Source organism: Adiantum capillus-veneris, chromosome 10 (assembly GCF_014529385.1).
Source record: "Adiantum capillus-veneris isolate H3 chromosome 10, ASM1452938v2, whole genome shotgun sequence".
Lineage (NCBI taxonomy): Eukaryota > Viridiplantae > Streptophyta > Polypodiopsida > Polypodiales > Pteridaceae > Adiantum > Adiantum capillus-veneris.
This window is the reverse complement of record NC_140940.1, coordinates 67071211-67097092: the sequence shown is the minus strand read 5'-3', so window position 1 is coordinate 67097092 and position 25882 is coordinate 67071211.

Here is a 25882-nt window from a genome sequence, read left to right as displayed (position 1 = left end):
ATATCGAGTGTGTGAAATTACCCCGCAAGGTACCATTCCTGTGGAGACTCTAGATGGAGTTGAAACCATTGGATTCCTTAATGGGAGTAAATTCAAAAGATATTATGATCCTCTAAGCTAGGAAGAGTTGCAAGCCATCCATCAAAAGAAGGCTGCCAAGGAACAAGCAGAGCTTTAAAAAATCCAAGCAAGAGTTGAGGCTCGAGAACGACAACAACGTCTTAGATGCCAACGAGAGGCTAATCTGGGAATCACGCAAGCATTTTTCGAGGACACAGATGACGACTCATTAGAATCTGAGCCACCCCTACGATACCCAATTGAGCTAAATAGCCCCTATGGGAAAGTACTATACAATGCCTTATTAGATACGGGAGCTAAACACAATTTGTTATCCTATGGAGTTTGGTGTCAATTAGGGAAACTGACCCTATCCCCGAGTACGATGCAAGTCAAGGGCATTAATAAAAAGAAAACTGCTATTCTTGGAGTCCTTCAGACCCCTGTTGTCTATGACAATGGAAGCATAGTGCAGAGGTTTCTAGTCATGCCCGCGAGAGCTATGGAAGGCAACGTAAACCTAGGACGCACGTGGATGTTGGCAACCAAATGAACTATTGATTGTGATACTGGTAGTGTCACGACGCGACCACCGACTCTTACCCCTATCATTCAAGCAAAGTCACCTACGTTGCAAACTCTAGCAAAGTTGAAGGATAGCCAACATTCACAAGCCAAGGTGGCTAACTCGTCTTTGCCGGCTACCCATGAACCTAGCACTTCAACACTTGTAGTTGCAGCAAGCAGGTAATATTGCAAGTACTCAACCTGCACGACCTAAGAGTACATATCAATGGGTCCCCAAGGCCTTACTTCCAACTACCTCAACCCTCCCATCCATTCCAAGAAAAAATTTCCCCGGAAAACCAAGAGCGCGCCCTAGGAGAGTCAAGACCAAATCACGATGGATTCCAAAACAACTATTAGAAGCCCAAGGCTACTATGATGGAAATGAGCAAATTTGGGTACCTAAACGTAAAATGTGTCCTTCCCTATCGACAACAAACCCATATGATTCAAGCAGTGTAACGCTAAAGCCAATGGCAGACCGTGGGAAGGGAAAGATCACAGAATGCTACACACCTAGTCCAGAGCTAGTTTGGACTCCAAGGCAAAACCAATTTATTCCACCTAGCTCAGGAAGGGGGGAGTTCCATGAAGCTTCTAGCTCCTCATGTAATACATCCATAGAGGTAAAAGCTTCTACACAGCCTCCATCTATAGTAGTGGACCTCCATGATGCTACAAAAGAATCCACACCTCCTAGTGTTCAAGAATCACCTGATGAACCACTTCAAGTTCGATCCTGGGAGAGTACCTTACCACCCTTGCAACTTGATGAGGCACCTACGGTAATAGAAAACTATTGGCAAAAATCCTCACCTATTACCAATTGGAACAATTGGTTTCAAAGGGTGACGACATCATTTCAAACGGTATGATCTACCCAAGGAAGGGGGGAGTGTTTGTGGACATCCATTATTCACTTGCTTCCCTCTCAACCTTTCTCCCTGACCTCTTAATCTCCAATCTTAGGGAATGTATATATAAAGCCTTATACTCACAAAAACAAGATAAAAAAGTAAAAGAGCAAGATCCATAACACAAATCATAAAAACAAATTATGCACAAGAACACGACCCTTGTAATATTTGCACTCTAACCATCATCTATTTGCGTGTACAGATATGGCTAGTACGCTAGAGTCATCCACTCCTGCCTTGGGTGAGAGGTACCCTCGTTACTTTTCACAAATATTTCACATGGTCTTTCTAGTGCTTGCATGTGAATGGGATTTGATAGGTACGCTAGCATGTGAGAGGAATTTTGAGGAGTGAGAATGGCTGATACGTCTCTCGACCACATCTGATCCATACTTAGTAGAGAGCGTTTCTCCCATTGCACAAGCCTACCCTTTTGACCAAGATGACTATAGGCGTCTAATGACCTTCTTAGTAAACATGGGCACCTATGATGAAGAAGAAAATTTACAGGACTACACGAATGGCACATATGGTCTCATGGATGATGAATTTGTTTATCTCGACGACGAGGATAGGGGTTTAGCCTTAGGGTTTCCCCCCAACGTCTACAATATCCTATTCCCTTGACTCTCTAGGGGGAGTGCAAATAATTAGGTTAGGGTTCCTATGTTTTTTGTTGTGTTCAATAAGTGTTGGTACCTTTTCCCACTAATGTGCCTCCTGGAGGTATTCCTTTTGTTTCCTAGTGTGTACAGGAGTGTGTTCCTATTGATAGGATTTGGACCTTCATGGAATAATTATCTCGACTCACTCTTCAAATCAAGCGCGACCATCGACACAAACAGGTGTTTCTTGTCCATTAGCATTGCCCCTTATCTTTTTTGCATCTATGATTGTCTTCTTTAATTGTGATTGGTAGCCTAATATTCACCGCATTTGCTTAGTATCAAACATTTAATTCAATGTAATTTTTTGTCATAATCACTTGTCTAGGTTTAAAAATCAAGCAGTCCGACTAAGCTAGTTTGACCAAGTTAGGTGTTAGAGATCTTCTCTTAATACGATGGGGAATGCCTTCCTAATAATGAATGGTTACTCAGGTTCTTAATCCGATTTAGGCAGCATTGTGTGAAATGTACTAGGGCTTTCTAGTGGGCTTGACCCTATTGACCTTTCGCTTAAGTATTATAAAGGGAGTTTACTAGTGTGATGAGCCTGGGGAGGTGTATCAGTGTTATATGATCCCCCAAAGTTACAAAATTAAAATGCTGAAAATGAACAAACAAAAAATCAAAGTGCCACACTGTAAAATCTTAAGTTGGAAGAGAAATCTCAGCTTAATTTGGTACTTCACTCACATGTATTGCCTATGGTACTAGAGCCCTAGAGGTTCCCAGTGTGGGCGCTTTTCCTTGAAAAGCAAAAAACCCAAGGCATACAAAATAAGCACACACATCAAATTGAATCACTGTGAAAACACTTTGGGGGGTCAAAGAAAAGGTAATCAGTCAGGCGATGATTTCATGAGAAATTCCTTTTATCGTAGCTTAACTACAAGGTCCTCTAGGTATAGCCTCTAGTCAGCCCTCGAACATGAAATACTTGGCTCTCACGATTAAACAACTTAATTGACCAGAGAAAATTAAGAAGCTTACCCATGGTATTAATAGTCGATCTCTAGTGCCTTTCGATCGTTAAATTAGCGACCCCAGACTTGTTTAATTTTTTACCTTTACATCTATTTATGCATTTGATTACATTGCAATTTAATGCTTATTGCTGACAAATTGTTTAAAATTCTGTTACCAATCAATTGTCTGCCTAAAATTGCATATGCTTTTTAATCGCTTATGAAAATGCAATTACTGTGCAATGTTGTTTGATTTTGCAGTGACTAATGAAGGCTAAGGACATTCATCTCAAATGCTCTTCCACCTCGACCAACGAGCTTCCACTCAATAGCTTCCGAGGACGGAATCTATATCAGGAAGGGGGGCATGTTAACCCTCACAGCTCACGGACACCCTATCACCTACGAGATGGACGTTGTAACCTACGGTGGACATTGTATTATTTATTTGGTAGAGTTAGGTACCGGGCTTGTCGGTCCAATAGGAAAAGGGTAAGAGTGATCGCCGATGAGAGGCGCACTCTAACTGGGACATTCAAGGGATTAGTTGGCTAAGCATGGGCACCCAAGTGTGAATGGGGTGAGCTCATATAAAAGCCAACTAAACCTAAAATTCACTCATTCTCTCATTTGTGCTCTTGCTCCATCTCCATGTCCATCTTCTTCTTCTTCACCTCCTTGTGTGTGTGTGTATGTGAGAGAGAGAGAGAGAGAGAGAGAGAGAGAGAGAGAGAGAGAGAGAGAGAGAGAGAGAGAGAGAGAGAGAGAGAGAGAGAGCATTGCGGTGGCACGACGGCGGTGAAGCGGTTGAGCGCGACGTAGCGGCGTCTCCTTCTTCTTCGCGGCGAGGAATCCTCCACGGCAGGAGCATAGAGCGGTGAGTGCCACACCATTGCCCTCTTTTGAGCTTACTAGTTAAGCTAGTTGTGTGCTTGGAGCCGTCTATGGCTCGCACACAGTGTTAGGCAAGGCCCTTGCTTCGACAGTGCGGCAAGGAGCGCACAGTCTTTATACCTTAGCCAAGGTTTCTGTGGTAAAAAACTAATAATCTGGGAGCTCTAACTAAAAATAAGTTGATACAATCTGGAAGCTTATAGCCCCACTTTCAAAATTTCAAGGTTTTGGTTGAAAATAGACTAGGAAACATGTTAAGTGCCTAAGGTCAAATGGAGGGAGATAATACTTCTTTAATGAGTTCAATTGGTTTTCTAAAAAAACATGGAATTTAGAGGAAATTTTCATGGGGGTATACACTGCAACAAAATGGTGTTGTTAAGCGAAGAATAGGCACATAGCAAAAGTTGTTAGAGCATTGATGAATGAGAAGAATATGCGTCATTGTTATTGGGCTCAAGCCATTGCTATAGGTGTTTATATTATGAATAGGACCCATGTTGCTATGGTATATGATATGACATTTGAAAAGAATTTTTGTGGTGAAAAACCGGATGTATCTTACTTGAAAGTGTTTGAATGAATTGCTTATGTGCATGTGTCAGATGAGCTAAGAAGTAATCTTGTTCAAAAGAAAAAAAGAATGTTTGTGCATTGGGTATTCCCTTGAGCAAAAAGGGTATATAGATAAAGTTAGGATGATCAAAGATGTTGTTTTTGATGAAATGGCAACTTGGAAACCGATGCAAAGGATGACTTGGGGGGATGATGTAAGAGAAAGTGTGGTAGTAAAAAATATAAATGTGCAATCACAAGTTTTGAGTGGGTCACAAGGGTCACCTAGTGTATCTTATGATGAGAAGCCATGGTTGGTTGCATAATAGAATAATTCATAATAGCTCATCCAATGTATCAAGAAAAGGGAAGGAACATGTTGATGATGTCCCTAAGGTACTAACTTTGAATGTTGGTCATGATGATGTTGATATCAGTGATTTTGAGCAGAGTATAGATCAAGAGTTTGGTATACTCTTTGTGAGGACTCTGGGTGCGAGAAGGATGAAATCAAGGAATAAGGCACTTGGAAGTGATCCTGGACCTTGCAAGTCTAAGAGAATAAGAAACCATATCCAGAAATCAACTTATGACAATTATTTCACTAACTTGTCATTTTCCATATATGGCTAAGATAACATAGAAAGTGGAACCTACTTGTTTGAAGACGTTGTCAAAGATGATAAATGGCATCGAGCTATGAAAGAGAACATGTGTGCTCTTGATGCAAATGGAGCATGGGAGTTGGTGCCATCACCAGAGGGAAAGAATGTAATTGGATGAAAATGGGTGTACAAGATTAAGCACAATTTTGATGGTAGTGCGAGTAGGTACAAGGCAAGGCGTGTGGCCAAGGGTTATGCACAAATGTATGGGATTGACTACGAGGAGACATTTAGTCCTATAGCTAAGATGTCTACCATTGGTGTGTTTATTGCAGTGGCTACAACTTTAGGATGGGTGTTGAAACAAATGGATGTCAAGAATACTTTCTTGAATGGAGACTTGGAGGAAGTTTTGTATATGATGTAGCCATGAGGTTATGTGAATGTGAGGCTATGTGAACTTGTATGCAGAATAAAGAAATAACTTTATGGGTTAAAGCAAGCACCTAGAGCTTGGTATGAAAGGATTGTGGTATTTCTTGTTTCCTTGGATTTTGAGACTGCTATTGTAGATCATTCATTGTATGTGTGAAAGAATGAAGTAGGAATTGTTGATATGAATTTATGTGGATGACTTGACTATTGAAGGTGATAATGTGGTTGAAGTAGAGGTTGTATAGGCTATCCTTATGATGGAGTTTGAAATGAAAGACTTGGGACATTGGTGTACTTCCTAGGCATTGAAATTGTGCACACAAAAGGGTGTGTATGGCATCACAAAGACACTATGCTTTGGAAATGCTAAAAAGGTATGATATGGCTGATTGTAAGCCAATTGTGATGCCCTTAGATCAGAATTTAAATTTGGGAAATGATGTAGGTCATGCTCAAGAATGCTACCATGTACAAGAATATGGTTGGTAGCTCGATCTACTTGATTATCTCACATCGATCATTGAGCTACATAGTTGGATTGGTGAGTCAGTTTATGTAGCCTCACAAGAATCACACTTGGATGCAATGAGATGCACATTGCACTATGTGAGTGCTACTTCGGATTACACACTTTTTATAGGGCTAATATTTATTTTTATCTCTATGGTTACACAAATGCAAATTGGACTCGTAGCACATATGATAGCAGGTCTATCAACAGATTCATGTTTTCACTTGGGAGTGTTGCTATCACATGGAGCAATAAAAAGAAAAATATGGTTTCTTGTTGAGTACACAACAGATAGATTACAGGGGTGCTATAGTGGTGGCATGTGAAGTAGCATGGATGGGATTGCTACTTCAAGGCTTTTGAGTACAAGTACAAAGTCCAGTTATACTACTGTGACAACATTAGTAGCATATAGTTGGATTAAAATATAGTGCTTAATGCAAGGAAAAGCACATTGAGGTGCATAACCACTTCATTAGAGAGAGGGTTTTGGTAGGTGACATCGACCTTGAGTATGTGACAATAAATCAAGAGGTTGTAGATATATTCACGAAGGCCCTTGAGTGCAGAAGTTGTGATAGTTTCAAGTGATGCTTGGCATAGAGGAGATGACATTGAGTTTGAGGGGACAATGTTGAGATGTCAAGCTCAATATGTACTTCTCTAGGATAACTCTCACCCACATCATCATTGGTGTGCCTTGGTGGATACTCATATCTTTGACAGTGATACTACAAGTGGACTGCATTGACTTGGTCTGCATACCGAAGTGATGGCACACTTATCCATCCAGCTCACTCATGAGTGATTCACACGAAACCATTGTAATAGTTTCTCCTTATATTTTATTTTTCCTTTTATGATTGGCAGACCTCTTATTTTGAGTAAGTGAAGATGAAGAAATAGAACATTTGCCTCCATTTGTGGGTGTGGGTATGTGTGTGCACACACACACACACACACACACACACACACACACACACACACACACACACACACACACACACACACACTCTTGTAATATCTCAAGCTTTATCCTTCAATATCTCTTAACATCACATGAGTGATGCAAACCCCAACCATAAAATATTGAAATATATTGAGAGAAGCACAAATAAAAAGAAGAAGAAGAGGAGACCCAAGCAACTCTATAATGCATTAGATTTTCCTTTAGAAGAAGGGAAACTAAACTATACTCTAAGTGTTTATTTGGTGAGTAGAAAAGATGATATTACCTTTAGTCAATTCATGCAAATTTTTCCTAAGTTAAAAGGCAATGGAAGAATGTGGTCAACCCTATGAAGAAGCTTCTTGTTAGAGGTATGTGGGAGTCCTAGATCTATCTTTGAATGAGAAATCTGATATATGTCCTACTATGGGTGCATGGCATAAAAGGAAATGCATTGGAGAGGTTTATAATGATGGGGGTGAACAGGTATGTGTTATCACCCCACTTACGACTGTGTACCAAAGTTGGGACCCAATATAGTGAAGAAGTCAAGTTTATGTATAGATCTTGCAAACCAATCAAGGGTGAAGTGTTTGGGAGTTATAAAGGACATCAAGTTCAATGTATTTGATGTTAAAGTGCTGATCAATGGCCACGTTATGAGTGTGGGCATTGGTGCCAAAGTTGTGTACGATTACAGACGTGGTAGCATCACTCTCTACAATAGAAGGGTTGATAAGAAGAGGTTGGAGATGGCTAGAAATTAGTCTTTGGATGTTGATTTTGATGAAAAAGATGAGCAAAATGAACACTCAAGTGAATAAGAAGACAATGGGGATGATGACAGGGAGGTGGAACATAGCATTGAAATTTGATACTAATGTAGATGTTTCTTCCGTGTTTCTTGAGAAGACGAGCATGATGGAAACAAAGATAACTTTGTCATATGGAGAAAGATAACATATATGGCCCTTAATAGAAAATTGAAGAGCTAATGCAGTATAAAGTTCAACCTAGTGTCAAACACGAGCATGCTATCTCAAGATTTGACTCGGGTGAGTTTAGTTGTTTTCACACACAAGAAGGATGGAAAGTAGAGAATTTTTGTTTATTTGAAGCCTATAAATTCATCCATCAAGAGGGATCCATACCCTCTTCCTTTCATGAATGACATACTCATAATTTTAGATCACCTTTGGCTCCTTAAACATTGTGGTGCATAGATTCAAAACTTGGTTCCTTCCAAACACTTTTTTCAAAATCTTGAAAGAATTTTTGAGGCTTGAAATTATCCCTTTTAGATTATGGTTTAGAAGATACAGCCTGTTTACCATAGGGTATAGGATATGGCAACCCACAAGCACTTTGATGTAGAGTAAGTTGTGAAGTCTTCAATTTCTTGAGACATATATAAAATTTGAAATTGTGGTTTTAAAGAAGCAATGGGTGAAGGGGGAAGCTATTTTCCTCAATTGCATTGTTGGCGTGTGTTGTAATTCCATGCCAAGGCAGGTTCCTAGTTTCTATGGTGGTCTTTTGGGTGGGCATGTGATTGTAAATACACAAGGGATCACTTGCCTTTGAGTTGTGATGTTGTATATGGGAGCTATTTTGATACGATTTTTTGTGGTGAGTTTGTGTCTTGTGCTATTGGGAGACTTTGCTATAGAGGTGCCCCTTGTTCTTCTTTTACCAACAATGTCTTCAATATTTCAACATAGTACGTAGACTTGGTTTGATCTAAAGTCAAAGCACATCACTTTAGTCCTATGATGTATTAGGAGAAGTCTTGCTCTCTACAAACAAGTGTAAAGGTAAAGTATTAAATGATATCTACAATAAAAAAAGAATTTGTACTTAAGGACTCAAGTGTACACTCAATCCTAAGTAATATCTCCAATGGAGCATAGACTCAATCCTACAATAATTTTTTTCTTTTAACTTAAGGATTCAATTGTAGACTCACTCCTAAGTGATCCCTCCCTTGGAGCATAGTGCAATAGGTGTACAGATTCAAGACCATTTGGGCATTCAAAAATGGTATTCAAGACCATTTGGGCATCCACATACAAGTCCAAACAAACCATTTGGACATACAAGTCCAAACAAACTATTTTTATTTATTTTTTGCCAAACTCACAATTGTGAGTGGGTAAATGTATCAAAATCTTGAAGAATTGTACAAACTCACCTTTTTTTTTTTGCCAAAATCACAATTATGAGTGGATAGATATATTAAAATCTTGAAGAACTGTACATTTAGCCTTAAGCTCATATAACAACCCTTGAGGTGTCACTCAAACTCTCCTACTTACAAATGGTCAACCCTAGGTTGGCCAATATCCATGATCATGTATCCATTGAGGTGGAGAGAATGGCCCGATTCCACTCATCTAAACTCTTGCTTTTTTGAGGGAAAAAATCATTTCTCTGGTATGAGTAGTTTTTTTGGAACATCCGATGATTCTTGGTGGCCTTCCAAACATTGTTGAAGGTAGTAGAACCTAACAATTTGTACACAAATTAATAGTGCTTGATTTTTCATCACCATCCCTCCAAAAAACAAGTCTTTCTTGTAGAACCCTATTTTCCAAGTCCTTTGAATCCATTTGCATAGATTTCCTACTAGGCCACTTGTAAAGGAAATGGCCTATGAACTTTGAGAATTACGGAATTAAGAGAATTAGAGTGAGCATTTTTGTGAGATTAGTTTGAGAACATAGTGGGCGAACTTAATTGATGTTAGAAACATAAACATAGTACTTGATTAACTTGGCATGAACAATAATTTTGCAAGAGAGAGAGTATTAGAGAACATGACAATAGTTGAGGACCACATTTACTTGGAGCCGGTCCCCCCTCCAAAAGGCATTTGTATTATAGATTCTCCCATCAAGAGAGACTTGGTACAATACAATCTTTGTGTTCCTTGTGACCTTGGTGATGATATGAACATGGAAAGATTCATGCATCACGAACATAACATAAACATTGCAAAAAGCATTAACTATCCCAAGCCTCAGTCCCAAGGCCTCAAACACCTTTGAAGGTGGAGAGAGCTACCCGGAAATAAGGGTAGGAATGAGGACGAAGAATCATCCATAGGAGAAACAAATAGTTCCTCACTTATCATCACTCTTCTTTCTTAGCATCGCATAATAGCATAGTAATGAAGATGAAGAAGATGACAAGCTTGAGCATTGAAGCATGGCTCTTGGTTGGATTTGAATTCCATAGCCAAGGGTGTTGGTGTAGGCTCTCCACTTCTTAACAAGCTTGGAGAAGGAGATGGAGCTCTTGCACTTTGCACTCCACACAATGAGAGTGTGTGTGTGTGTGTGTGGGAATACCCCGTCTCATGTTTGGTGTGGGAATACCCCGTCTCATGCTTGGTCTACCTCTCTCACTCTCTCTCTCTCTCTCTCTCTCATATTATTTAATTATATTATTTGGACATGTCTCTTCTTTTTTCTCTTTGAGAGAAAACTTAATTTTTTTTAATGCATCAGATTCTCATTGGACCCCTTTAAAGCCTATCCAATACGATTCAAGCCCATCATGAGGAACACATGTGGAGGATTTTGACATGTGTCTTTTATGCTTCTTAAGTCATTTGGTTTGAATTGAACACTTCAAGCACTTAGTCAATTAAGCATGGAAACCGTTTATGCCTCTTCTGAGTTTATTTTTGAATTGAACACTTCAAGAACCTTAGTCATTTAAGCATGAGAATCACCTCAAGCTTGGGCAAGGTTCGCACAAGCACTTTAGTTAGTAAGCCGACAAGCACCTCATGCTTGGGTAGGATTCCCACCTCAAGGTCAGCCGACTAAGGTCAAAGGACTTTTTAACACTAACTTTTGGAGGTCTTTAATGAAGCTAACCCTAAGGTCTTTTAAGCTCCATTAGATGCACATTGCTCTTTGATAGACTACCTCCGTTTGGACCCCTATTGAGATGTAACCATCTATCCTCTTGGTCCCTTATTGAGGTAAATCTAGAAGAACTTATTGCACATTGCTCTTTGGAGGAACGTCTCCTTTTGAACCCCTATTGATATGCAACCATTTTTCCTTTTGGTCCCCTATTGAGATAGGTCTAGAAGCACAAGTCTATATCCTAACTCTTGTTTCCCTTTTATCTTCCCATATTAAATGATCAGTTTAATATGAGAAAATCATTTGGTAAAGTTAGATATTATATTTTATGACATTACCTCTCTCTTGAAATCATAGTCGTCCTCGACTATGAGGTAGATAAGATAAAGCCTAGTCACTAGTCCATGTTTCTTAGCGGGTAGAGGATCCCTTTTTACCCTAAGACATCATTACAAAATGGATTATTAATCCATTTGGTGCTGGAGAGACTTAGCTACCGCAAGCATGTCTGCTCTTTAATCCATATCATACTTATAAAGTAGAGTGACAAAAGTTCTACTTGGTGTTTGGGAGACGTCATCACCACAAACATGATCCTAAGCATGCATACTTCTTAAATTTTATGCAAAATAATAAAACAAAGATAATGAGTCTTATAAGATAAAAACATTGTTCATTTAAAATGATTTTTCATTTGCTTACTCTAGTGTAGCATTGTAAGCATTGACAAGGTTCATATTATCCTTAAGCTAGGTTCCTTGTATCCATCTAGCATCTTTATGTCAAAGAATTGATTCAGGTTGCAACACCTCTTCTTGGTCTTCGTTCTCTAGCAGGTCTTCCATTATTGGTTCTTTTGTTGGCTCTCCTTTGTAAGGCTTGAGTAGGCTCACGTGAGTAGCGATATGAATGAGCCAATGGTTGGGCAAATTTAACTAATAAGCCATCTCATTGATTGGCTTAAGAATTTTAAAAGAAAGGACCATAGTATCTTTTTGCTAGTTTAGCATAATACTCTTGGCAACCCGTAGGATTCTTGCTCGTAGTATACCTTAGAAGATTTAGCAAGACCCAAACATTTTCCTTAAAGGATAAGGCTCTTCTGTGCTTATTAGCAGCAACCCTTTTTGCATTTTTTATGAGATGGATAATAACCTTTTTAATCTTTGGAAAAGATTCTTGTAAGTCTCGGCTATATTCATCAGCAACAGAGATCTTCCCATGTACTTTAAGTAGTAATGGACTTTTGGATCTTCCCTCTTTAACCTCAAAAGGTGATTTCCCCATAGAAGTATATACAATGTCATTGTACGCATACTCTATAAGAGGTAGGTACTTCTCTCATTGAGAACATTGATCTACTTCCATGACATAGGCTTTTAGTAGATTCAAGAATCATTAGATTAGTTATTTCCTTTTGGCCATCCGTTTGTGGATGATAGGCCGAAAGAGAAATTTAATCTACTTCCTAGATTCTCAAAGAAAACCTTCTAGAAATTACTGGTCATTCTAGGATCTTTGTCTGACACTATGGATGTTGGCAAGCCATGCTACTTGAAAATTTGAGATCTAAAGAGGGTTTCCATTTGATGTGCCTTAATAGACTTTTTGACGGCATAGAGTGTGTTTTCTTGCTAAACCTATCGTCTGAAACAATCCAAGTTGCTTCCCTCGATCAAATTTCAATTTTTGGTATACCACGCATTTTGAAACATACTCATATATGTTTTCTTTTCATGGTAGAACAAAAAAAATACATTTCTACTCCTCGAAGAGTAGATTATGGAATCCTTCTTTGCCCTGCATAAGGAGAACCATGGGATTCATACATGACTTTTTTATTGTATGTGTGAGTAACACTTAGACTATTGCTGTTTTGAAAATAACCATCCTCCAAGGTGAATGTTTCTTTTTCTTTTCCTTCCCTAATGCAAAGGCTGTAGTTACGTACTTAAAGTTTCGGATAGTAGCACACTCATCTATCATAAAAGATAGATCATTGTGAGTTTCTATAGACACCACATTTACCCTTGGCCGTCGTGAAAGTGCATTGATTGTGCTTGCCAACAATGTGAGCAATATGAAATTTAAATTGCAAAAGAAAATTTTCCCACCTCATTTGTTTGTCGGAGAGCTTGGTTTGCATCATGAATTTCTTGAGGCTTTGTGATCCATTCGTGGGATGAATGGAATCCCAAGAGATAGTGCTTTCATGTTTCTAGGGCGGCATGTAGAACAGCTAAAAGCTCTTTTTTGTATATGCCCAAGACCCGTTCATCGACATTGAGTGTTTGGCTCTCATATGCTATGGCATGCCCTTCTTGAAGAAAAAATGCTCCAAGGCAATCACCACAAGCATAACATTGGACCTCAAATGGCTTTGAGAGATCCGGAAGCATACTTGGACTGGTTGGGAGGTAAGCTTCTCTTTGAGCTTGTCAAAAGCACTTTGTTCTTTAGCAATCCATGAGTACTTAACGTTCTTCTTTGTTAAGTCATGCAATGGTCCTGCTATTTGAGAAAAATTTTCTATGAAGCGTCTATAGTATGCACACATACCAATAAAGATTCTTAACTCATGTAGATTCATTGGATTAGGCCATGCTTTTATTACCTACAACTTTGATGGATCCATACGGATACCATCTTGAGAGATAATGTGACCTCAAATTTGAATCTCTTGTAGGAAAAATTCACTTTTCTTTTGATTAATGAAAAAGATTCTTCTCTCTCACAACTTGAAAGATTAACTAGAGGTGTCACTTGTACTCCTCAAGAAAATTTGAGTGGCCTGAAGATTTTTGTCCATCGTGAGTTTGAATGCGGCTAGAGCATTTGTTGGGCCAAAACTTGTAACTTATCAAATAGATCTTCTACCCACGGCACAGGAAATCTTTTTTTTTTGCGATCCTATTTAGTGCTCTATAGTCGACACACATGTGATATGTGCCATCTTTCTTTTGCACTAAAAGTACTGGTGAACATAATGGAGAGGAGCTAGGCCTCACCATCCCTTTTTCCACCAATTCATGCACTTGCCTCATGATCTTCTCTTGTTGAGCTTGTGAAATCCAATAAGGAGATTTATTAGGCAGTGAGCTTCCTAGTAGAAGCTCTATTGCATGGTCATCATCCCCTTGTTTTGGAGGTGTCTCACTAGGGATGTGATCAATGAAAACATCTTGGAATCCATTTAGCAAATTAGACAACTATAATTCCTCTTGATTCCCTTTATTGCTACTTATGAAAACATTAGAATCATTTACAGATTCTCTAACAAAAATCATATACGCAAAAATAGAGCTTTTCATTGACTTATCAAAAGCAAGCGTATTTACCACAGATATGGTGTTCCCTGAATCATTAGCATATATGTACATGCTCTTTTCCCTATAGTAGGTAAAGTAGATTCTCCTTTCAGGGAACTTCATGTTGGCAGCCATGCGACTAAACCATGGTGCCCCTAGGATAAAGTCCTTATGTTGGAGAGGAGAGATAAAAAAAGTCTTCTTTGTCGATGTAGCTTTGAACATGAAGCCTCAACTTTCCAATGAAGGGAGTAACAAATAAACAATCTCACAAACCAGCTAGAGGGTTTGAGAGTAAATCTTGTGCAGGGTGCAAGAAGGCCTATTGAGGGGAATGGTGGGAATCGGCCACCAATGCGACGTCAAGCAAGGGAAATGTTGTGTTACAATTGTGGGGAAAATGGCCACGGCATGTATAATTTCCCTCATCCCAGAAGATATGACTACCCTGTCAGAGGTCCTCGACAACAAGTAAGTCCTCCCCGTGCTAGAGCTCAAGCACAAGAGCAACCGCAACCTCAAATTTTGCAGCCACCTTGTGCTCAAGCACAAGCCCCTGCTACTCAACCAAATGTGAACATCATAAGGATGGAGGAGGCGTCAAGGGCAGAAGAAAACAGGAAGAAATAGTTAAAGGGAAGATGAAGATAGATGAAGTGGCTACAATGCCTATCAAGCGTGTGCGTGTCCAAGATGAAGTAAGTAAAGAAACAAGAAAAGATGCAAGCAATGAAGCAAGTACATCTCGGGCAACTAAAGATGAAGCCAAAAAGAGAAAGACCCGTACTAGGTCTCAAATTGACATCTCTGATTTCCCTATGGGATCTCGGACACAACCTTATGACTTGACAGCTGATGTGAGTTCTCAAGGACCAAAGATTACTTGGCCACAACTACTTCATATCTCCCCAAAGCTGCGACGAAAATGGTCAAAAATGGTGAGCACGAGGTCAAAGCGAAGTAAGCTAGTAAGTGTAATCAAAGCCTATGGTCTCAAGGATATAGTTCCTTTGGTGGAGGCTCAAATCAAGGGACAACGGATTCCAAAAACTTACATTGACATTGGAGCAGAGGTTTGTGTCATGACAGAAAAGCTAATGCATCAATTGGGTTTAGAGGTAATGGAATCATCAAACTTTAGGGCAAAAATGGCCAATAATGTCTATGTCACTTGTGTGGGTGTAGTGAAAGCTTTCAGAGTTTCTGTTTTTGGAATCACTACAGAGGTTGATGCTTATGTGATGCCAGTGAAAAGAGAAGGATACCCCCTTATTTTAGGACGACCTTGGCTCATGGGTATAGGAGCTAGGCAAGATTGGGCAACAGGAGACTTGGAGTTGAGGCCTCGTGTGGGTGGCCATAGTCGGAAGGTGGTTTATAACTTGAAGAATGGGTGACAAGAGAACCTTGAACTAGAGACGTCAGCTGATGAGTGGAGCTCAAGTGGATGCTCCTCATCCATGGACGAGGAAGAGAGTTCAAGTGAAGAGAGTGATAGCACTCTCGAAGTCATGGGCGTCACCATAAAGGAAACTACCTCATCAGAAGACAACCCAAGGATCCAAATGGAGAATGTGTGGGATGCCAGCCTAGAGAAGATGTTATCCAAGGATATAAAGGAAGAAGAAAGGGAGGGTTATGTAAATGTTCTCAAGAAGCATGCATCATTGTTTATTTCTGATTACACTCACATTACAGGTGTCACTACAGTGAAGCATCATATCCATCTAAAAGAAGGGAGCAAGCCAGTAGTACAAAAACTAAGAAGATTAGGATTTGTGCAACAAAATGCACTATTGTCCGAGGTGAAGAGACTCTTAGAAGCAGGATTCATATACCCAGTAGAAGATTTAGAATGGGTCTCCCCAATAGTGGTGAGGCCAAAGAAGAATGGTAAATGGCGAGTGTGCGTGGATTACAAGCCACTAAATGTTGCAACAAAAAGGGACCACTTCCCTCTCCCATTTCAAGATGAGATTCTAAATGAAGTAGCAGGCCATGAGCGATACACAGTGTGTGATAGATACTCCGGCTACTTTCAAATACGCATTGCAAAGGAAGACCAGAAAAAGACTACTTTCATTACACCATGGGGCTGTTTTGCATTTCGAGTCATGCCTTTTGGTCTCACCAACGCTCCAGCCACCTTTCAACGATTCATGAATATGGTCTTCCAACCTTACTTTGGTAAGTCCATAAGGGTTTTCATAGATGACTTTTGTATTTACAGCTCCAAAAGTATGCATCTCGGCAAGATTGATGAAGGATTTACTCGTTTAGCTAAGTTGGGTGGACAACTAAACAAGGACAAATGTCGCATTGGGGAAATCAAGGTTACACTATTGGGGCATGTAGTGTCCATTGATGGAATTGAGGTAGATCTTGAAAAGATAGAAACATTGCTAAATCTACCTTCCCCAACTTCCATCAAACAATTAATCTCTTTCTTGCAAAAGCTAAGATATTTGAGTAGATTCATACACTTACTCTCCCAAGTGATATTTCCTCTACAACAGCTGACTCGTCAAGAGACGCTTGTTTGGAGTGAAGAAAGTGATGGGCATTTTAGAGAGATAAAAAAAATGTTAGGGTCACTCCCTGTAATCCTCCAACCTTGTTGGGAAGAAACATTCTTTGTAAACCCTAGTGTGGGAGAAGAAGCCATTGGTGTTGTCCTCCTACAAAAAGATCCAAAAACATCCTTTATGAGGCCTGTGTATTTTGCTAGCCATCTCATGGAAAACACAGAGAAGGCCTACACCCTGATGGAACAACTCGTGTTAGCCCTCATGTTTGCGATAACCAAATTTCGGGCATACTTGCTGCCAAAGAGGTTTGTAATTATCACTGTGGAGGATATGTTTCCCTATGCACTAAAACATATGGAAATCTTCAACAAAATAGCAAAGTGGGTGGTGCGACTTCAAGAGTTTGATTATACAATACAGGTTGAAAGAACAACTCGAGCATGCTTAGCCGACATTTTAACAAACAAGTGCTATGAAAAAGTTTTCCATTTGAAGAGAAAGGAACTTCCACCACCGCCAGCTCTAGAGGCTCTAGTCAATGCTTATAGCCTCTACTTTGATGGAGCATACAACAGAACCAAGGATAAGGCAGTTGCAGGCATTGTGGTCTTATCTCCATTGGGAGAGAGGATCCATGGTGAAGGGATCACTCTAGAAGATGTCCACTCCAACAATGAAGCAGAATATCAAGCTCTAATTCATGGCCTTTGTTGGTGCCTGGATAATTCAATTGAGAGATTAAATGCTTTTGGTGACTCCATGCTTTTGGTAAGGCAAATGCAAGGTACATGGGCTTGCAAAAATGCCAGTCTCTCTACTAAAATGAGAGAAGCCAAAGCTCTTATGAGGAGATTTAGGGAGGCACAAGTACATCATGGGCCAAGAGACCAGAATAAGGATGCAGACCACCTAGCATCATCGAAGTTAAATGAGTCAATAGTGGGAGCAGTGTCCATCCAACTTCCACTTCAGCAAGGCAAGGAGGACTTAGAAGATATTATGCACCTTCTGGAGCAAGGAGAGGCTCCTAAACACTTGAATGCAGAGGAAAGTCGATGGTTAGCTAGGAAGGCTACCAGGTATCGCATAGTAAATGATAATTTGTATTGTCTTGGTAAGGATGGTGTGCTTAGGAGAGTGCCTTTGAAGAGTGAAATTGAAGAGATTTTAAAAGCTTGTCACGATGATGTGTGCGGAGGACACTTTTCACACCACATCACTAGTAGAAAGGTTCTACAAGCTGGGTTTACTTGGCCAAGTCTTCATCGTGATGTCAAATACTGGTGTCAAACATGTGATGAATGTTAGAAAGCAGGACCACGACGGCTCATAGCTGAACCTCATAACCCAATAAAGGTATATGGGCCCTTTGAGAAGTGGGGAATTGATGCCATAGAGCCTCTACCACGCACTCAGTCAGGTAAAGAGTACATCATTATGGGAGTAGACTACATGACTAGATGGGTTGAGGCTATGCCAACCAATAGAATTACTGCTAAGGATGTGAGTCAGTTCATCTTTGACCCCATCTGTTGCCGGTTTGGCACCCCTCTTGAAATACTATCTGATAGAGGACCAAGATTTAGAGCAGACTTGGTAGGAGAACTCATGCAGAAGCTAAATATTCAGCATCAAGACTCTACTCCTTACTACCCTCAGTGCAATGGCTTGGTGGAAAAGGTAAATGGAATCATTTGCAAAATTCTCACCAAACAAGTACATGCCTATCACAAATTTTTTGTTTACTATATTTTGTTGGTTTTTCCTGCTTCTAGAGGTTTACAATAAAAGAAAGAGTGAGAAAAACCTCTTGAAAAAATTAAAAAAATGACTGGATGGGAATTTTTCCTTGACTAGTTCACCGGAGGTGAAAGGTAGAACCTAGTGGTAAAGGGAAGGGAAAATATGTAAATGTGAAAAGAAAAGATATGATGTGTTTGTGGAGCCATGCACCCATGATTCAAGGGTCATGAGGGGTTCATATCATCATGGCTTTGGAGCCATATGATGATTCAACAGATGGGACCCAGGTGGAAGACTTGGTGAAGGAAGGAAACATACACATGATTTTGCTGGATTTTTTAAAAATATGTCCACTCCGATCCAAGAAAACTTGTCTTCATCAAAGTTGTAGCTTATGAGCTGGAGATTCTGACCATATTCTTTTTATAATTTTTGCAGCTACAGTTTAGGAAATATGGCAAAAATGGTGGACACCAATTTTTCCAACTGTGGTGGAGACCACCCCCTCTACATTTACACACACACCCTTCCTTTTCCACATTGAGTCCTTCTCTAAAAATAAGCCATTAGTCTCCTCACCCTCCCCTCCTTTCTCCTCTCTCTCAAGCTCATAAAACCATCACAAATTCCTCTTCTAATCACCTCTCAAATCATGCTTAATCTTGTTGTAATTCATAAGTTGTCATTCAACCCCTTCCTATTATTACCAGATATGCATTGATTTTATGTAGATTCTTTACATTTTAAAATAAGGAAGCTCTTGGACTCAAGCTATGGAGGAAGGAGTGAAGACAACACAAGTGATGATGGAGCCAATTAGTTGCAAATTGGTCAACAAATCACTTGGAAGGAGCTTCTTCATTGGTGGAATGTCCCTTATCAAGCTTCATTTGTACAAATTGCACTTGGATCTTAACCTCACTCCTAATCACTCTCTTGCCTATATAAAGAGGCCCCCCCCTTTGTAATTTCAAGTCTCCCTCAGCCTCATTGAGTCTTTGTATCACTCATCATGAGCCCATAAAGCTCATTCATTCACTCTATTCTTTGTACATTATAGAGTGCAAATTGTTTTATGCTAGTAACCTCCCCTCCTCTTACTTATGTTAATTAAGAGAGATCTTTTATGTGTGTGTGAGAGTGCTGGATGTGATTTTGGCTAAATCTTGAGTTGTTGTTTAGTAATCTACATGCTATTTGTGTTGGGAGTACTTGAAGTTATCCATTCCTTGTACACACATTGAGGTTAATGCTTCATTCATAGTGATAGCTCTCTCTCTCTCTCTCTCTCTCTCTCTCTCTCTCTCTCTCTCTCTCTCTCTCTCTCTCTCTCTCTCTCTCTCTCTCTCTCTCTCTCTCTCTCTCTCTCTGCGTAGCGGTCCTCGTCCACACTTCCAAGACTAGGTGGTGCCCTCATCTCATTTCCCTTGTGGCGCAATGGAGTTTGTTTTGGTGTGGAGGCCGCCATTCCAAATTTCCTTCGTCAGCATATTTGATTTCCACACTCAATTTGCGGGATTTGGAATGACATTAGAAGGAAAAGCATTGACATGGTTCCAAAACATTCCACCAAGGTCAATCACGGAATTAAATACATTAGCTCAGGGATTTGTAGCTGCATGTTCCAAAACGGGGATCAAACATAATACGGTAGCTCAAATTTATAGCTTCAAATAGAAAGAAGGTGAGTCTGTTAGGGATTGTGCAACTAGGATGAAACAATACATTGCAAGATGCCCAGAACTAGAAATACCTATATAAGAAAGACTAGTGTCATTGTTTCTATAAGGATTGTTGAACAAAGAACTTCATGCTCTACTATATAGCAAGAAACATATGACCCTAGAAGAGTGTGTATCATATGCTATTGACTTAGGAGACAATTGTGATATTTTCAATGACGAAGATGTCCCTAAGGATACTCAGACTGAGAAAACAAGCTCAAGTGCAAAACGGACCCCAGCGGACTCTACTCCAGGACCGTGCACACCGAACTCATCATGGGGAGTGAACAGTGGGCACCACCTAGCTTTGAACGGCTAGGACGCGGACAATAGCGATTCAAATAACACTAACACAGCACATCACACACACACACACACACACACACACACACACACACACACACACAGAGATGTAGATGAAAACCCCTCGAGATGTGAGGGCAAACTTGATTCAAGGTGGTATGTATAGAAACCTTCATTTTGGCAAGATGGAGACCGTGGTGATAGAGAGAGAGAGAGAGAGAGAGAGAGAGAGAGAGAGAGAGAGAGAGAGAGAGAGAGAGAGAGAGAGAGAGAGAGAGAGAGAGAGAGAGACGTAGATGATGAAAACCCCTCGGGATGTGAAGGAAAACTTGATTCAAGGTGCTATGTACAAAAACCATTGTTTTGGCAAGGTGGAGACCATGGTGAGAGAGAGAGAGAGAGAGAGAGAGAGAGAGAGAGAGTCTATGGTGCATTCTCTAGAAAAAATTCACGTGTGCGGAGATCCTACTCCTATGTGTAGCGACCCTTGGAGTCAGTGTGTGTGCATGGCTTCCCTCTCAAGTGCTGACTCCCCCGATACTGACCTCTCAGTGCTCTTTTGTAGGTGCAGGCTTGCTTAGTGTAGGATAATATGATTAGGCTTGGGCCCTAATCAGGAGAGAAAAAGCAAGGAGCTAGGTTCTAGATGGTTGACCCCTGCTTTGTTTTAGGAGAATTTCAAAATGATATCTCCTAGGTGGGCCTTTGTGACCATCACCTAGAGAGAGGTGGCAATATACAAATGGTTTTTTTACAAAGCTTGTCTGGAAAAAGGAAAATAGATTGTCCTACAGGTTGTTTCACCAGAGAAGTACATTGTAGATGAATTGCCAGTGAATCGTAGGCTTCACTGGTGCGTCGGTGTAGCACGTTTGTCACTTTCGGGGCCGGGCAAGGGCATGCCTTCGACGTCATTTCTTGATTTGTTGTCGCCATCACGTGATTTTGGTCGTTCTTGTTTGTTGCTTTGGGCGTCGATGTCGAGCTTCTTCGGTTTTTCTTTTTGTGCGTGCGTATGACGTACGTGTGTTTGTTTGAATGTGTGCGTTTGAGTGTGTGTGCAATTGTTTTTGTAGATTGTTTGTAGAGGGAGAGGAGCGTTTGTGAGTGGTGTGCAAAGAGAAGAGAGAGGGGATGGGTGTGTGTGTGTGTGTGTTGAGAGTGAGTGTATGTATGTGTTGGCGTGTAAGAATGTGTGTGAGTGTATGGAAAGTGAGAGAGAGAGATATTATGCAAAACGTGAGAGAGAGAGAGGACCTATGTGAGGGTGAGTGTGTGTGTGTGTGTGTGTGTATGAGGGTTTGTGAGTGTGAGTGTGTGTGTGTATAAAAAGAGAGAGAGAAAGAGATGAATATCGCGCCTTCTTGGGCTGTCGACATAGAAAGAGAGAGAGAGAGAGAGAGAGAGAGAGAGAGAGAGAGAGAGAGAGAGAGAGAGAGAGAGAGAGAGAGAGAGTTGGGAGTGGGAGAGGGAGTGTGTGGTGAGAGAGAGAGAGAGAGAGAGAGAGAGAGAGAGAGAGAGAGAGTTGAGAGTGGGAGAGGGAGTGTGTGGTGAGAGAGAGAGAGAGAGAGAGAGAGAGCTTGCCTTGATGATTTCTGAGAGAGAGAGAGAGAGAGAGAGAGAGCTTGCCTTGATGATGGCTGAGGGAGAGAGAGAGGGGGTGCCGGCCCCTTTGGCTGGTGACGAACGAGAGAGAGAGAGAGAGAGAGAGAGAGAGAGAGAGAGAGAGAGAGAGAGAGAGAGAGAGAGAGAGAGAGAGAGAGAGAGAGAGAGAGAGAGTGTGTGATAATGGAGGAGAGGGAGAGGGTGATGCCAAGGGGGGGCGGCCCCTTTTATGAGCGCAAGGTCAAGGGGGGGGGGGGGGGGGTGTGGCGGCAGCTGCAGAAAAAAATCATTTATTTATTTCATTAAGCTCCCCCGAGTGGGGTTAGTTCCCACGTTTGCGGATTTGAAAGCCAGCTATCAAAAACATCCTCAAAACCAACAAAAGTGGGAACATCTGTTGCAGCACCACTAACAGCCATAGAAGATATGCTCAAAAGGCAAAAAGCACCTATGAGTGGACCAGGGCAAGGGATACCTCAACGGGGACAACCGATTAGGCCACAAAAATGGTGTGCTATCAAGGGTAAATGGACCAACCATGAGACCAATGAGTGTTATTACCGACAAAAGTCTGATGAAAATGTTCAATATGTGCCCATGAGGCCAAGGTCAACCCCATGTACAACTATCAGCCTAATATGGCCCCAGTACAAAGACCACCGATGGGTATGGAAAGAGCAAAACTAATGTTGGGTCAACAACCTCCATATCCTAGACATAATGCAGTGCCCGTAAAGTACATGCATTGAGAAGGAGTCACAGATGAACAAGCACTATCGCATGTTACACCTTATGTGGAACCTAGTCCATCTACAGTAATGGTAGAAGGAGAATTCACATCCACCTTCAATGGAAGAAAGTGTGACTTATGCTACACTAGAGCTTACACCGATGTACTATGTAGCTAATCAAGTGTGTTAGACCTCCTATGGTAAGACCCATGATTAAGCCAAGGATTGGAAACTGCCATAATTGTGGTGTAGGTGATCACTGAAAAAATGAATGCCCAAAACCGTTGAGATGTCGAGCTCTACATCTTGAGCTGGCATCCACTACGGGTCTTGGCCGCTTATGGCATTTACTCACTGGCGCATTAGGTGACCGACACGGAGGATCTCTGCCAGTGATTCTACAGCTCGACTACACTTATAGTTCTAGCCTAGTACGCTTCTAGTGAGTTCACACTTAGTGACCGCATGTACATATGTGCTACTTTTCAGTTTTAGCACTTAGTCATTTTGTAATCTCTTTTCTATGCGAAGAAGAAGAAGCTTTCCATCTCTGTGTGCTTTGTGCTTGTCTTGTGTAGCTCTCTTGCATCCTCTTTCTTTACATGGTATCAGAGCCTGGTGCAGGCAAGAGAGGCTAAGAGAGCAAGAGCATCACAATCCCTTCGTTCGCAATCCACGACCAAATGCCGAACGAGTTTCTGAACAGGTCTCCAAAGTGCAGTACACAGAGATTTACTGTACAAGTATAGTGGTTGTATGTACGCTTGATTGTGGACACTCGTTGAGTGTAGAAAGCATTACAGGTACCACGATAGCAGGTTCAGTAGATTTGCAGGTTTTTGCAGATTGCAGCTATTTTGTCTTAGTGCTTCAAGATTTCGATAGCCAAAAAATTACAATGACTAAATAAAGCACTTAGCGAGAGAAATCCGAACTTACCAAGATAAGAGAAAGTGAGATGGAGGGGAGTAAATTTAGAGTGGAATGGAGAGGGGAAAGGGGAAATTATTTTGCACAAGTGGTGAACACAAAACACGTTTCACAATTTAAGCTCTTCAGTGGTGTTACCCTTACACAAGGAGTAGGAGGGTTTAAATAGGTTTTCACCTAAGGGAGGAGGGGTTCCCAAGGTAGTGGGTAGAGAGTTAAATAGAGGAGGAAGCCTCTTCAATAGAGGGGGATTAACTCAAGTGGGGTGGGAAAAAGGATGGAAAGAGAGAGGTTTAAAGAGTGCTTATAGGTGGTACAAAGAGTAAGGGATTAGGACCCAAATTAATGGGGGGTGGGTAAATGAGGTAAAGAGAGAGGTTTTAAAGAGTGTAATAAGGGGGTACAAAAAGGTGACTTTGACCAAAAAATGGGGGGGGGGGGGGGGAGTTAGGAGAAGGGGGGGAAACAAGGAGATGGGGGAGTATGGTTCTTTTTTGAGAGAAGGTTGCCTAGACTCGGGTGCATTAAGCCAACAAATGACTGTTTTGGGAAAAGGGGGGAGTTGAGAGTTGTTATCAAGAATGTTGGAAAGAGGTTGGTTAATGGAGTGGGCTAAATTGATTTTTCGGGTAAAGGGTGAAAAGGGGATTTTGACAATGGAAGGAGGGGAAATCTTGTGGTTATCTCCCACGAGATAAGAGGGCCTGGATGCATAGGTTACATAAAGAAAGCATGCTTTCAAAAAAGGTGTTGGGTACCCTTTAGCCCTCAGTCGGTAGAAAAAAAGGTTGTGAATAGCAATGAAACCCTCAAGCGAGTTTTCCCTAATGATATATCTCCTCAGCTCCGATAGAATAAAGGCAGTTTTCTGGTGGGTGGGGTGCCAAGATTGCCAAGGGATATAGTTGTAGGAGTTAAGAGGTTTTTGGTGGCAATGTGTGTCCAAGATCCCCTTAGAGCTGAAGGAGGTTCCTTTGAAAAAGTGAATGTCCAAAATAAAGGCTTCCTGTGAAGAGATGGCGGGAGTGATCTTGATATACTCTTGGAGAGGATGCCCATACTCAAGGAGGAGCTTTTCTAAGCAGGCGGGGGGGGCGTCCCAAACTCCAAAAGCATCGTCTATGAACCTCTTAAAGTATAGGAGAGAAGGGGAAGAGAGGAGGTTCCCGTCTTCTTCTAAGGAGCAGAGAAACAAACATGCATACACCACTGTAAAATTCGACCCCATAGCGGTGCCTTTAACCTGATGCCAGAACTTACCTTTGAAAGAGATGTAATGGTGGTTAAGAATGAGAGAGGCAAGAGAAAGAATGAATTTGACTTTAGTATAGGGAAAGTGGCTATGGATAGAGTTTCTTAGAGCGCGAAGCCCTTCCTGGATGGGAATGTTGGGGTAAAGGGACTCCACATCAAAGGTAAAGAGAGTGATATGGTGGGAGAAAGGGATGGAGGCTAAGTCCACGACAAGAGAGTGAGAGTCTTTGAGGTGTTGTTTTTTGGCTAGGAGTATGGGGAAGAGTTGCACATGTAACCATTTAGAGGCATTCTCTAAGATGTAGCCAAAGTGCAGTACACAGAGATTTATTGTACAAGTACAGTGGTTGTATGTACGCTTGATTGTGGACACTCGTTGAGTGTAGAAAGCGTTACAGGTACCACGATAGCAGGTTCAGTAGATTTGCAGGTTTTTGCAAATTGCAGCTATTTTGTCTTAGTGCTTCAAGATGTCTGACGGTTTCAGTTAGATTGTCACTGAGAAGCTTGAGAAAAATAACTACCCTGCATGGAAGTTCAGAATAACAAATTTCCTAAAAGGAAAAGGTTATTGGGACTATGTAGAAGGAGACAATGAAAAGGAACCAGAGATTCCCAAGGCAAATGCTACAGCAGAACAAAGGAAAGCTTTGAGGGACTGGCAACAAGGCCAGAGCAAAGTGATGTATTGGCTTTCTATGAGCATCACAGATGGCATGATGGGCTATCTACAGGATGCTAAAACCCACGCCATT